This window comes from Lissotriton vulgaris, chromosome 8 (assembly GCF_964263255.1).
Source record: "Lissotriton vulgaris chromosome 8, aLisVul1.2, whole genome shotgun sequence".
Taxonomy (NCBI): Eukaryota; Metazoa; Chordata; class Amphibia; order Caudata; family Salamandridae; genus Lissotriton; species Lissotriton vulgaris.
In genome coordinates, this window is record NC_141696.1 from 296,854,787 (window position 1) to 296,871,011 (window position 16,225).

Genomic DNA, 16,225 nt, shown 5'->3' on the forward strand with positions numbered 1-16,225 from the left:
GCTAATGTTACAACATAGCCAGTCACAATTACGTTCTATTGTACAGCTAGGCTGGACGCTGCAAAATCTTTGTTCAGGCTATGTGCCATGGCGTTTAATCAACACAACGTCATTGTTTTCCATCTTTAACCTTACTGATAAAGAAATCAGCTTGGCACAGAAAGGAGCAGACTATACAATCCTGAGCATCGAAAAACTTGAGGGATTACCATTGACAATGTCAGAAAGACCTGTCATTGAATGGATAATACACGGGATTATCATAATTTCGATAACAACTTTCCGCTTTAAAAATTGCCTTGAGTATATACCGACTGGCCAGTATGAACGATTGGGTAAAGGGTACATTAAGTCATCATGGAAATTACTGTATACACACACATGCTACAGTGACAACAACAAAAATGTATTTCTTAGTGGTGAAAATTGCAAACATTCACTAAGCGGTATACTTTTGTGCCAGGGTAATAATTTACATGGGGCCTGTGAAGGGTCTTCAAACAACCTTTCATGCCACCAGCACGTCACACCTGCAACGCAGATAGAGCCTTTCTTTAAGCAACTTTCTAACGGGAGTTACATTCTAATAACGGATCACAGCTGTTGTGGCTTGATGCCAGGGAAAGCATATCTCGTAAGCGTAACTTCCAGGGTCACTTGCTGTGTGCAAGCATTGTTTCCAAACGGCCCTGGAGATTCTGAGACGACGAATTTGGCCTCCTTTGAATGTTTCTTCTATACGAATTGATACTTTCAGCAGAATGAAGTCTGTGCTTTTACAGACAACAGTGCCCATCACGTCATCAAAAGAGACGTATGATCTCCAAGTTGCAAGATCATACGTCGGAGATACATGACCTTTTATCAACAAATTGCCCCGTGCATTTCACAGAAATGCTTAGCCAAATTCTAAATATGTCGGATGCCGTAGGTATCTCAAACGTATTTAAGACGATTTTTTTGGGACTGTTAAAACCATTCAAAGCAATTCTCGGCATTATTCCTAATTTTGTCCATTCAGTCTTTGGCGGCATACCCCTAATTTTGGGACTTGTAGCAGGCATTTTATTTTTGACCCTCCTGCTCCGATATGGCAAGCCAACACACAGACATGACTCCGGCAAGGATGGAAGAAACGATCCTAGCAGTACGCTACCAGAACCGCATAACTAGAGTCCTTGGATTGGCCCAGCTGAGAGATCTGAGCATGACCTGGTTTCTTTCATTCAGACCTATATGGCAGACCTGCATCTTACCTGTGCTAGTTGGTACAAACCCAATTGAGTCTAACATAGTCAGTAGAGACCGAGAAGACCGCACTTCTACGTCTACACTGCTGTTTATGTTATTCCAATGCTCAGGGCCTATAGGGAAAATGGGAACTACACTACAGTTGCTGCAGCCACACTGACGCTACGCTTAGTCGTGCTACCGCCACGGCCATACATTTCAAATATCTATATGGATACCCCGGATGTGCCTGCTGAAGAATATCCCCAACTCCTGTTAACATAACATCTATAGTTAAATGTATATCCACCCCTGTGATCTCAGACAGAAATATCTCACTCTGCCATCTCAATAGAAATAAGTGAGCACAAGCATAGAATGTATGCGAAATATCAGCCTCAGCCATTGCACACCTAAAGCACTTCCCATCATTACCTCCTCTCCATTTCATCATCCTAGCAAAACAATTATAAAATCAAAGCACACTCTTGCAGGTACTGTTGTTTCATTGGAAGTGTACAGGGTCTTAACCCTCAAGTGATCTACTTCCAAATCATGGCCCTGAACTTTATTTTCTATCTGTTCTCTTTTTAGCTTAGAGCGTTTTAACTTCCTGATTTTCTCGCCATTAGCAGCCTTATATTGTTGGATTTAAGTGCCTATCACAGTGGGTACACAAAACTGAGACAATCCTACAGCAAAATATGCATGCCATATTAGATGAAATTGGATGAGGTGAAATATACAAAAACAACAAAGAGTGTGTGAAAAATGAAATCTCTCGCTTTTTTCAAAACATGTCTGAGCATGAGATTGAAACCCTCAAACTAAGTCACTGTTCAGAAGAGAACGTGTCTTCTTTTTGTTGAGACCTATATACTGGTTCCCTGTTGAATACATGATCACCTTCAAGGCTTCAACAATTGTCCACAAGGAAGTGTATGCCAACAGCTCAGTATTCTGTGAAGAAAAACTTGATTGGTACAAAGTTGGGTGCAGTTTTACTACTTTCAGCAGTGGGTTGGAAGAACAGGAATTCTCACTTATGGAGACATCGCTTTTTCAGTTGTTGAAGCAAAGGAATGGTAGACTTTAATACTTTGCCAATTTACTTCTTAAAAACGTTCCCTTTACTTTGCAGCTCCTCTTCATCTGTTATATACTTTCATTTAATTTCATTTTTTTAGGGATAGTTTTTGGACTTGTTTTAGCTGCCACGCCTAATCTCAATCATTTTTTGCTATTAAAATAACATAACCAACAGCAATAAATGGCCGCTCAAAGGACTATTGGGCATATTATCAAGAACGGCGTTAAAATTATTGCCACTTTAGTGACAGGAAACTGCTGCTAGAGCGGCAATAATGGGCTTGATTATATGCCCTTGAGAATTCCAATAGAAGCCCAGGTTCACACATAACATGGGCTTCTATAGGAATTCACAAGGGCATATTATCAAGCCCATTATCGCTGCTGTAGCAGCAGTTTCCTGCCACTAAAGCAGCGTTAATTTGTACGCCGTTTCTTGATGATATGCCCCTGTGTTGAACCTTCATCCAGCTCTATTAAACCAACTAGAAATTAAAACAACTAGGGGTTGGACTTTTCTGCAGCCAGGACGGCCAGTAAAGCCATAAGTGCACCACTAAGGCTGAGGATGAGACTGTGCTCTTGCCATGAAGGATGGATGCAGTTGATTCCGGAAAAGGAGCATAGGGAAGGTAACAAATATATGGAACAACACAGATGTTGACACAGGAAAAAAGCCTCACCTTGCAGAGTGATCAGCCAGTTACCCAACACTTGTATACTGGTTTTGGCAACACTGGTTTGTGTTCAGAGGAAACTAGGGCTTCTAAACACTCCAAGAAAGTGGCTCTTGGATTCTTCAGCTGTGTATGAATGTTCATACAGACAAAGGCAAGGGGAGGGGACAGCAGCCGGGCATTGCAGAAGATCTTCACCAAAGCATCAGGCGCAGTCCCAGCCTCGAGGATATCGGCGGACTACATTCTTCATTCAGGAAGGCATCAGTGCAGTAAACATTTTCAAGTCAGTAAAAAAGAGGGAGACAAAATGGGGTGTTTCACTTTAAATTATAGTGGTAGCTGTATGGGGAGTTGTGCTCAGATTTTATGGGCAGTCCATGGGAGAAGGACAACAGCCTATTGCCACACACAAGTGCCACATTTTTCCTGGTAACAATTCCAGTTGCTCGTGTTGGAACAGTGTTCCTGTGTAAGGCAAGGTAACAGGTATTTCTGGGCAAAGTCAGGCTTGTCCTGTCACAATAATTTATTTCAGGCATTGGTGGCCATGTGTTAAAACACAGAGAGAGAGAGCTGCTTTGGTTTGAAACCTTATGAGTCCTGTCCTGATGGTGATTGGGGAAGGAGTGGAGGGCAGTGATTGCCACTTCTATTGGCTGCATCCCCCCTCCATTTATCACTCAACATTTAAAACTAGGGGGAAATGATGGGGAGCCCTTGTAGCAGGCGTACTCAATAAGATAACAATAATGTTCTACTCCATCACAGTTTGCAATCATTATATTATTAACAAACATAATAATGACTGCAACAGCTATCATTCATTAAAAAACAACAAAGGTGCCTATTCCACTAGGTGTTACTGAGCACAGATCACAGGGAGCAAGGAAGAATATCCCTATGGCGACAGGTATTGCTCCTTACAGTTATAGATATGCTGCCACCAGCAAAGTTCTACAGCAGCAATTCTTACCCCTTGGACTTTTTAGGACCTCTATTAAATTACTACTGGAAGTCGGGGACCCCATCCTAAGCAATTTCTATGACAGCAAAATAATACACAAAAATAGAGAAACAAGTATAGCTCGAACAAATACATCAATCATGAAATATTTTATTTAATTCACAATTAAAAACCACAAAAGTCAAAAATGTAATTTTATTGGGAAGGTTGGAGCTTTTCAGAATGTGTTATTTTTTTTCAAAAAGATGAAACAATATGCTAGACTCTAACATTGTATGTTGTTTTTTTTTGCTCTTAATGCAAGCTGTTTGTTTGTCCACAGATACTAGTGCTTCAGTTGAGGCCACCGATTGTCCATAATAGATTCTGTTTACTGTACTGCTGCCTCAAACATGCTAAGGATACCACCTTCATTTTAGCCTCCATTTTCAAAATCCTTGACATTGAAAGAGCGTTTTAGTATTTTTAATTTTAATTTTTTTCCTTTCTATGTTCATAAACGTTATTAATCTTCGATGATTTAATTTTGTAAGCAGTCAGTAGGCATTTTTGAAACTTCAGGGGTCGATGGGCCACAGGTTAAGGCACACCACTGTTCTACAGCAAGGAGTCGACAAAAGTTGGGATTAAGGATGACGTGACGAGTTTTATGTTTTACGGTTTACTAAAGGTGGCGCTGTGGGGTGACGTATGTGCAGTTTAGAAGTTTCCTTAAATTAGTGGAGCTTTAATTGTTACCATAAAGTACTAAATAAAGTGAAGGTTCTGGGAACAAAGGAAAAAGAATGTCAGAGCGTGATTGCTGGCACATTTATCAAAAGGGCTTTCCTCTTCACGGCATAACCATAAAAACTATAAATGAACGAACACTTAAGTTCACGTTTTACATCATTTCACTTCAAGGTTATTGCTTTACATTTTCCTTTCTGTCTCTCTCTCATTTCTTCACAAAATAACCCGACATGTTCAATTCTACCACAGCACCTTCAATAAGACTGGAGGGAATTTCAGTGAAATGCAAATGTGAGCAACTAAATTATATATGCATGTGATTTCTTTTGCTTGAAGCTGCAACAAACAACAAACATAGCTTCGCGAATGGCTCTGCTTAATCACTTTAAGAAAAAAACAAATAAAAAATTGAACAATTCCACCTAATGAAGTGAGAAGGTGAAGATAGCGTTGCTTGTGAGTGAGTTGGCTAATGAAGCAGTAGCTTTTTCCATCTTTAAAACATATTCTAGGTCAACGGCGTGTGCATTAGCATACCATTCATATTAATACTTTTCAAAATCACATAGCGAAGGGGCATACACATAGGAGTCTGCTTAATCACAGACTTCTAATTTTCAAAGCATTTTTGGGTGCTCATTAAGGTGATGGATGGCAATGCTTGAAAACACCAACATTCATAAGCTCTATCTAGGACTCCCTTGTATTCAACTATGAACAGTCTTATATTTTGCTTATGAAATTCGAGTTTTAGAGCGGGCATTTCTCAGTAAAGGTCCCTTCTTTATTTGTTTAGCTTATGATAACCCAGTTTTTCTATAGCGCAAATATCTTTCGTGGTGCAGTTGCAGGTATTTTACAGGGTGTTTGACATAACAAAGTATTAATAGTACAGAAATCCATGCGGCATTCATTGTAAACAGAATAATAATACCATATTACTGGCTGCTTCAACCGGATTTGATAAATGACAGTAGGACACAGTTAAAGAACCAATAAAAATGCTTTATCTAGAATCCTTTAAATGGTCAGTATCACTACCGCTCTCTGCAGCTGCCACAGACATTGTATATGGTACTAAATACAGGGGGCTGGGGTCAGCCATATGCTTATGAAAGGATGGTTTTCTTGTCTATCTGGGTTTCCTGCTCTGGATTGGCTCGTTCTCTATCTTGTTTTGTGCTGCTCTTGTACCTGAATCACTTCTTCCTTACCCCCAATTTCATGCCCTGTTCCTTCCTGAGCTTTCTGCTCACTTTGAGAGTGCTTGCACTCCTCTTGCTCCCAAGCCTCCAGTGGCTTAGAAAAACTTGAGGGTAACCCCCAGCAAAGTACATGGAGCCACGCCATTTTCCATATCAAGTCAGGTGGTCTCCAGCCAGGTGCCCACCACATGTGCACAGTGCTAGAGGGGGCCCCTTAGAGCTTGGTCCCCCAACACTGTGTGGGTTGTGGGGGCTATTGTTATGCCACTGCAAGCCTCCCATGCCACCTCTTCCCTCTGAAGTGTTGTGTGAGTTAGCAATGATGGAACCCTTTTGGCTCCTGATGGACTCCATAACACTGTGCCATAGTGTTAGAGCGTAGTGAAGTGAAAGCAAGTTTTGAATGCATAGTTCGAGGTTACACGTGGACAAGTAAAGATGTGCAATATAAAGCTCCATGTCTGGCACAGTCATTGGTGGGGACTCAGGCTGGGGTGGATGCTACACCCTCCAGCCCCCTCTCCAAATAGCGGAGGGAGATGTGCTCGATTCTTCCATAGCGAGCCAGGTGCTAGGTAGTGGGCTTGTGATGTCCTGCAGGTTGTCCAGAAGCATTTATGGTGCCTCTTGGCGCCCTTTCACTTGTCTCCCTTTGATGCTGCACTCTTGCCACCCCTCTGCCCCTCTACAGCTCTATCTTGGTTGCCTCTATTGGTTTTTCCAATGCTAGATTTTTTTAAGGCATTTTAATTCAATGTTTGTTGCAAAGGGCATAATAAAAACAATTTTTATGTAACTGTAACATTTCAAATATGATAATAATGTATCAATACAAATGAATAAGGAAGTTTCTACACCTTTTTTGGAAAAGTATCAGTACAATATCAGACACAATTTCTGCCTACCAGAAGGTACATGATTGGGGCGTAGAAATTCTGTAGGGTATTGATAACCAGGTGTCCACAAGTGTGAAAAAGAGGTTGTTGAGGCTCCACTGGACTCTTTTACTGCTTGGGTCAGTTCTCAATACTCCCAGAGGAAAACAAAGCATTATTGAAGGTAGTGCCATTGGGACATGAGACGCCTCATCTGCGATGAGAGGATGGGACACTTTGACTCAATGGTTGGGAATAGGCTCGCCATGTTATAAGTGGGAATGTTTCAGGACATGAAATCATGTAGAAAGGCACCCCATATATCTTCTAACACATCCATTTTCGCATTCATCCTGCAAATTATATGTTCACAAGTCATCACATGGGCCATCTCAAACCACCATTTGTCATGCATGGGTATGCTAACAAGTCTCCAGGTCACATACTGATCATAGCTGCTATTGGCTACCCATCTGTGCTTATTGTTGCAGAGTCACACCACTGCATCTGCTATGTCATGCAGGATGACCAGATTAGGGATATGTTAGTTGCAAGTAGTGGACATCATGGTGCTGGCTAATATCAGGCTAGATTAATGTATGTCCATAAAATGTGTAGAATGGTACAGTCCAGTTGTGCACATATTTGCAACAAGAGTGAGGCAAAAGGCCTGCTATGTGCAATTTTTGGGAGACCGTTAACAAATGTGAAGTATATTAAAGTTCAGGAACTTCATCTCTTAGGCATGTGATTGACATAGAGTGGATCAGACTTCTTCTTTGTGGTCAGGGTTTAATGTGGTATGCCTGAACAGCCTAGTTGATGTCTCAGTCACATGTGAAAATTATTAGCATGTGAGGATATTGTCTAGACCAGAAATAGCTCCTTTCACGCTTCTCCATACTTTCCACCTTGCTGAACCATGGATGTGGCCAATGTTATAGGGGCCCTGTACAGGCGATGCAGCAGATAATTATTCATTTGAAAATAATGTGAGTTGTTTGCAAGGACCAAGCCAAATTCCCTATTCAGGAATGTAAAAGTCTTTATATCACTACTATTTAATGTAAATAATGCACAAATTAACATGTAGAGTAATTACCACTGCCTAAATGGAGAATGGAAAATCAAAATCTTTTCTGCATGGTCACCCCCGATTTTTTCTGGACCCTGTTTTTGCAGGACATTGAACTTTGTGCACTGTTGCCCCATCTAAACTGGAGTAAAGTGATTGTGCTCTCCCTTTAAACATGGATAAAATTGCCTTTACCTTGATTGGTATATATAAATGTAAGGCCATAGTATATGGTGCAGAAATACACCAATAACCTGGAAAGTTAAATACCACTTGTGGACTGAATAACCTATTACGCTATTCACTGCAGTGGCAGTAAGAAAATGGCTTCAAGACTACCCTGTGTAGCATGACAGCTGCAGCTTGATCAGTGCTGTTCAGACCTGTCAAAATCAACATTTGGTGGGTAGGAAAACCTTATTTTAATTATTAAATACATCACCTCTAAGAACACCTTGCTGCACATTGCATGCATGATATCTAAGAGTGGAACATGTGTGACATTAAGAATTGTATTTTCCCCCTGTGACTAGGTCCAAAACGATAATGATTATCCTGTAACTGGTGCATAAACATAAATATAAGTATAGACTATTGATTTTCATCTCTAACCTTTGATCTGTACCAGCTACAGATGGCTTTTTATTTTTATTTATATTAAAACTCCAATCTAAAGTAGCGTATTGGGTTCCGCAGGGGTTTGCGATAAGCCCCATCCTCTTTAATATCTACTTGTGCCTCCTACTCTCTTTGATCACGTCTTACGACATCGACTTGGTTAACTACGCGGACGACACCCAATTGGTGTTTTCCCTGAAAGGGAAACAGGCGGTATCGATGGACAAGTTTCAAGAGTGCATGCTCCAGACAGTTGGCTGGCTCATGCAAAATTCTTTACAATTCAATGGGGGGAAAACCGAGGTGCTTTTCTGTCCAACCCCTAGTGTGCATCAATCGTTAATGCCAGAGTTTAGGCTCACCCCAGAGGATGACCCCTTGCTTCCGGCCAAAACTGTGCGCAATCTGGGAGTATAATGGGAGGGTAGTCTCCAAATGGAATCCCAATGTATGCTTCTTGCTGCTGCGGATGTTACGACAGATCCTCCCGCTCCTGCCTCAGGGCACTCGCTCACTTGTGGTACAGTGTGTAATTCTTACTAGACTGGACTACTGTAATGCTCAGTATTTGGGAGCACCATAGTACATCATTCAGATATTACAGAGAGTCCAGTCTATGGCAGCTAAACTGGCTCTGAATAGGCAACGCAGGACCTCTTCGACCCCAGCCCTGAGAGATCTACACTGGTTGCCTATTAAAGAGAGCATCCGTTTTAAGTGCCTATGTATTGTGTACAAAGCAGCATATGGTGTGTGCCCTATTCCATTACGGGAGAGGTTCTCTTGGTACAATCCGAAAAGGCAGCTCCACTCTTCCAATGTAAACTTGGTAGAGAATCAGGATGGGCAGCAGAGCCTTTGGCGTGGCCGCTGCGCAACTCTGGAATGACCTTCCCCAGACCATTAGACAGGCTAACTCGTTAACCTGTTTCAGAAAGCTTGTGAAAACCTGGCAATTCCCTAGGGGGGATATCTAGTTCCCCTGCTGTCATGGTGGATTTGTTCAATTGTCGTACTATCTGAAGTTGAAGCGCTAGGATACCCATAGGGTGACAGCTTTGCGCTATATAAATGTCTGAAAAAGAAAATAAATAAATAAATAAAGTCAGATTTTATTTAATGTATTAGAAATTTAACTTTTAGGAAGTTTCCCTTTATCTGCCTCAGCTTTCAGGAAGCTAATTAGCATTAACATCTGCCAAATCCCTTCCTGCACTTGGCCTGAATGAGAAGTGAATGAGGTGTGAAATTGCTACTAGGAGAGACACAATAGGTCAGCTTGATTAACAGATCGGCAGAAATGGCCAGAGATGGTGTCTTCAGCCCTAACTGCAGTATGATGGTGAAGAAAACAGTTCTCAGCAGGTGAAAAAGCTGGGGGAAATGTTGGATGTGGCTTACCTACCAAACTAAATCCAAATTTGGCTTTGGAGAAACATATCATCCCGCAGACTGCAAGTTCTTGTGGCATGGTTTCTGAGGCTGGCTGGCAGTGTTTTCGACACCCTATGCTGGAGGTACGAGCAGCGTCTCTCACCTAAAATGCCAGCAAAAGTGAGTACGCCTGTGAAGGAAACTTCAGCTTATATATCAAGTCCTCTCAGCTAGGAAGTCAGAGAACACGGCTGCTCCTGCGGTGGCGAAAGGACCAGAGGGGGAGAATACAAAACAGTTGTTTTGGAAGGCCAGTGTGGACCTGAGCAGTCCTAAGCAGTCCACAATCACAGAGATCTGCTTGTGACTGACTCGGGCTCAAGTCAGCCCTCCAATGACCCGAACTCAGCACTTCTCCTGCAGTCATCAGAAATGCTGGAATTCCAAGCGGTGCACAATCCAGTGTTCTCCTGGTGGTCATGAGTAACGATACTGTGTTGGCGCCTAAAATGAATATGATAGCTGGAGCTGGGACAAGTCCGAATAAACAGGGCAACTTGATGCAGAGGCAAATGAAGGAGGATCTTTGGGTTTGGGTATGTTGGAAAAGGTGAGGACCTCAGAGCTTTCTAAAAGGGCAGATGTAAATTCAGTACTTCCACCCTCACCCTCTAATGTAAGCTTGTCGGGGTCTAACATCAGGATGGAGCTGGGTTCCCCCGAGTTTGGGGAAAATTTTTTCTCTATCGCTGACAATTCTGAGCTATCTGTTTCAAGGGCTGAGTTAACTGGTGAGGTATCTGGCTCCAGAGCCTCAGGGGGTGGTCCCAGTGGAAATCATGATAAACCATCCACGCAGAGGTGAGTGCAGACTCCGGGGCAGGAAAGAAAAGGTGAGAGTAAACCAGGACCACCAGACAGGCATGACCTGGACACAAGTACCGACAGATCTACAATGATGATACTGGGGGGCAAGTGGCCAACCCGGAGTTGGGACTGGCTGTAGCCCAGGGTCTGCCAACATTCTGTCTATTGAGCTTGTATATTTTACCCTAGAACAAATGCAAGGGGAAACTCTGATAGAGAATCATGAAGGCCAACCTGGCCTCCAAGAACCTGCAGGGGTCAATTCAGATTTTTAGTAAGGTCTGCTCAGAAATGGTGGAGAGAGTCACCCTGGTGGAAGAACGCACTGGGGATGTAGAGGTGGAAGTTGGAAGTTGGAAGTTGGAAAGTTGCAGACATCAGCCGCAAACACCACAGCACACAACTTCCATCACAAACTGCTCCAACACACTCGCCCCCCTAAAGAAAGCCACTGGAAGACACATCAAGAAAGCAAGCTGAGGGAAATCCATGAAGTGATAGGGACGGTCCTGGGAATCGCCCTGCTTCCAGAAGCGCGAAGGTGTTTGCTCAATGTGTGGGAACCCACTGACTTTACCACACACCAAACACAATGGGCCACGTTATGCTTTATGGTAGCTAAGAGTAACACCGCCCAGGCCTGGGGGGCAGTCACCCCTACTGCACTAAGGGACTGGAAGGCCAATCTTCACAGGTATATGTTCCGTGAGAAGGTTGTCTATGTGGCCCGGGGGTTCCCTGTGAAGTGGTTCCGGTTATGGAGGCCTTGGAACCGCTACAGGGGGGATATCTGTGATCCGCTGCTGCAACCAGCCCCAGATGACATGCTCTCGCCTTGAATTATCCCACTGTGTGTATAGTGATATATCAGTGCCAATTTGTCTGTGCTAAGTGAATTCCCCACTTGATTGTGATGTGTTCTATTTTATAAATGATGTTGAAGTCTATCTATAAAAAGAGTTAAAAAAAAACAAGTTAGTTCACCCCTCCACTCCAATAATCCAGATGCTCCTGCAGACGACTCGAAAAGACATGGAAGAACAAAACCCCGGAATCACATGCTGCCTACAAAGCAGCCGAAACCGCACACCACCAACTCACCAAATCCAGAAGGAAGTCATCCCTCCAAGACAGAATCTTCACCAACACACACAACACCAAAGTACTCTTCTACATCTTCAAGGAATTCGCCAACCCATTCAGCAAAACTTCAGATGTCCCTCCCTCCCAAGACCTCTGCAGCAGACTCAGCACCTTCTTTAACCACTAGATCAAGATGATCTACGACAACTTCGACAACCAAGATGACCTCACCTCTTAGCTTCCCTCTCATGTGATGCTACCCAACATACCCTGCTCAAATGGATCCCGCTCCAGACAAAAAATACCTTGAAGATATTAAACGCATCCACTCCGGGGTACCTTTAGATCCATGGCCACACTACATCTTCCATAGAGCCACCTCTGTCATCGCACCCAAACTACGTCAGATGATCAACTGCTCCTCCAAGACCACCACCTTCCCTGACAGCTGGAAACACCCCAAATTCAACCCCTCCTGAAGAAACCCTCCACGGACCTGACAGACCTCAAGAACCTCAGGCTGATCTCCCTGCTTCCCTTCACAGCCAAGGTAATCGAAAAGGCCGTCAACACACAGCTAGCAAACTACATCGAAACTAATAATGGACTGGACATCTCCCAATCCAGATTCTGAATCAATCGCCGCCACCAACGACATCTGCTTCCACCTCTCGGCTGCATTCAACACCATCTCCCAACGTACTCTAGACACCAGATTCCACAATGCCGGCCTCGATGGCAAGGCCCTCGACTGGATCTGCTTCTTCCTCATCGGCAGAAGTCAGTGGGTCAGACTCCCTCCCTTCCTCTCGGAACCGACAGAGACCAACTGTGGAGTTCCCCAGGACTCCTTCCTCAGCCCCACCCTCTTCAACGTCTACATGGACCCCCTTGCAACCATTGTGAGGAACAACAGGCTCTGCATTGTCTAATATGTCAACGACACCCAGCTGATCCTCTCATTCACCAACAAACTCAACATCCAAGAAGGGATGATAGCTGTTGCCACCTGGAGGAAGAACAGCTGCCTGAAACTCAACTCAGAAAAGGCAGAAGTCCTCATCCTTGGAGCCGCCCCTACACATGGAACGACTCCTGGCAAACCTCGGAAATTCCCCTATCCCGACAAACCACACATGAAGCCTTTGCATCATACTAGACTCATAGCTCACAATGAACCACCAGATCAACGTGTCTCCTCGATCTGCTTCAACACCTCCACAAGCTTCAAAAGACCTACAGATGGATCCCAAACAAATCTTGAAAAACCGTCACACATGCACTCATCAGCGGTAGACTGGACTGCGGCAATGCTCTCTGTGCAGGAATCAACAAAAAACTCCTTCGCAAACCTCAGACTATTCAGAATACCACAGCCAGACTGATCCTCGACATCCCCATCGCAGTCACATCACCTAACAATTCAGCAATCTCCACTAGCTACCCGTCAAAAGGAGAATAACCTTCAAACTCCTCACCCACACATACTAGGCCCTTGACAACCCTGGACCCACATACCTTACCAGCCACCTCTCCTTCCATGCACCCAAAAGACAACTCTGATCAGCCCACCTCTCACTGGCCACTGGCCCACATATCAGCAAGACTGGAACAGGAGGAAGGTCCTTCTACTAACTCACAGCCAAAGTCTAGAATACCCTGCCCCTTCACCTCCGGCAATCAACCACATGGCCCCAGTTCAGGAAGGACCTCAAGACCTGGCTTTTCAGCTGACCCCAGCACTCAATGGTGCCAACCTCACCCCCCCCCAGCACCTTGAGACCCTTACGGTGAGTAGATTCACGTTAACAAACCCGATTGATTGAGAAGCATAAGGACACGCAGGAGCATCAAATAACTGATGTGATGGTAAACTTGAAGAATTAAAAAACCTTGAGTGCAGGAACAATTTAATGTTTTTAAGCCTTTCCGAAAATATCAAGGGAAACAACATCAGATCATTTATGGAGGGCTTGCTGAAGGGAGCTTTTCTCGATCTTTCACAGTGGGACTGTTAAACTGAAATGAAAAGTATCCATTGGTTCCCGTTGATGCTCAGGAAAAAATTGAGTAACAGAGCAACCTCAGAGACCTCGTGCAAACCTGGCTTTCTTTGGCAACTTCCGTCTTCGACAAGCCATATTTGACAGGGCAAGATCAGAAGCTAAGGGCACATACGAAGGTCATACTTACTTCGCCGTCCGGACTTCTGCCACACTACAGTGGAAAGGAAGTGGCGTTTACGCCAGTTGCTTTCCCATTTCAGGGACTGGGGTGTGTGGTATTTTTGCAGAAAGGTCATTTTTAAAGGGATGGTACGGGTCTTCACTTCCAAGATCAGAGTGCAAGAGTACTTGAAGGAGAACACTGGGGATCTGTGCAGGGTTGATTATAAGAGAAAGTTTGGGTATACTGCGGGCCAATGTTAAGGTTTCTTTATTGTGTGGTCTGCTGAATTTGTCATTTGGATTGAGTAAGGTATAGAGTGATCTGAGTCCTTAGTGTTTAGATAGATTGGGCTGGATTCTGTTGTTCGGTTGTTTTGATATTTCCTCACCATATTTCTTTACGACTTCTTATGGTGACTGGAGCCCACTGGTACAAGGGGTGGTGTGGTAGTGGGTGGCATCACCAGGGTCATGCTTGACCTGTTTGCTTGTTTGTGGTGGGGTGATTTGATAGGGGGTGTTCTGGGGGGGTTGGGGGTTAGACTGGGGGGTTTAGGCAGTTGGTAGAGTTGGTAACCCAAGTGGACAGTGTTGGACTTGGCCCTTTTTGCAGTGTCTTTCCTGAACTTTTTGCCTTCCTCCTGTATTGTTTCCGGCCTGTTTTTGTTGGTTTTAGGACTCTGGGCACTTTACTACTGCCGATCAGTGCTAAAGTGCATATGCTCTCTGTGTAAACTGTTATGGTAATTAGTTGCCATAATTGGTATGTTTGTCTTACTAGTAAAATCCCTAGTGTGCCAGGTAATGCAAATGCTACTAGTGGGCCTGCAGCACTAATTGTGCCACCCACATAAGTAGCCCTAAAAAGAGATCTCAATCCTGCCACGGCAGTGCCTGCATGCAGTTTGTTAACTGCCTTGTTGTCCTGAAGTGCACCCACTTGCCAGGCCTTACCCTTCCCTTTTTGTATGCACATCAGACACCCCTATAGTAGGCCAAAGGTACTCCCCTGGGCAGGGGGCAGTGTATGTACAAGGTAGGACATATACTGAGGTGTGTATCATGTCCTGACAGTGAAATGCTGCCAAATTCGTTTTTCACTGTTGCAAGGCCATCTTGCCAATAGGACAGAATGGGGAATGCTGTGTCACATGTTTCCAGCATATCTTCCCATAGGCATAAGAAGGGGAGATGGAGTTTACTGTGCCTGAACTCAGAATTCAATAACACATCTTTTTGTGAAGATGGTTTTTAAATTCTGTGTTTAGAAACCACACTTTTACTAAGTGGCTGGTTTCTTGTCGTAACCTTCCTGCCTACCTCTGCCTGGTAGTGTATTGACTGTCTGGGTTTGAATGTGACAGGGTCTGGGGAGGTGTCCTGACACCAGAGAGTAGTTGAGACAGCAACAGGCTGGCCTGCATCTGGTGTGGTGGGAGGAGTAGCCCCTTTGATGCAAAGACGGCTCTGCTGCTGCCACAAAAGAATGGCTCCATCTCCTGCAGAGTGTCTGAGGCCCAAACCCTAACTATCAAAGGAAGAAGGTGTGCACTGTCAGGAAGACACCCAGAACTGGTTTGGACCGGACTCAGAGCCCCTTAACAGAACAACTTGAAAGGCATTTAGGTGAGAGCTGAAGCCCCTGAACTCAGGACTGAACTCAAGCTTGAGCAAGGATTGAAACTACTTCATGATCAAGAGGAACCTCTGCCAAAGAACAACAGCTGAAGAGACTGAAGAGAAGGACTGCCCTTGCTGTGTGTTCTGGGGCTGGCCTGCAGTTTGCTGATTTGACTAAGGAGAGGACAAGGGACTTTGCTGTGTGCTGTGTTCCCCTGCTTGAAAGGATTTTGCTGTTTGCTGTGTCCTGAAGTAACTTGTCTCCAAGGGCCAGAGAGGTGCTTCCTCCCTGTGGTGGAAACACAGGACATCAAAATTTCAAAGTGTGTCTCGGCGACACTGTGTGCATGTGGTTTTTGCAGCCTGAGACCTTCGTGAGAATTGCCCCATGACCGTGTGCCCCGGAGCAGTCTTGCGCTCTGCAGCGTGACCAGAAGCGCTGTGAAAGTTATCGCCATCGACCCGGATCGTCGTCCCAAGGGGGAGCCGTGAGAAATAACTGCTCCTGGCCCGAGCCGGCCTTTACCAAGGAGAGACCTATGAACCTTCACCATTGTGGGTCCGAGGTCCTTTGCCCAAGATCAACGGAGTCTCGCCGGGAGCCGATCAGCTGCGAGGCGTCACCTGGTAACCCGACTCACTGCG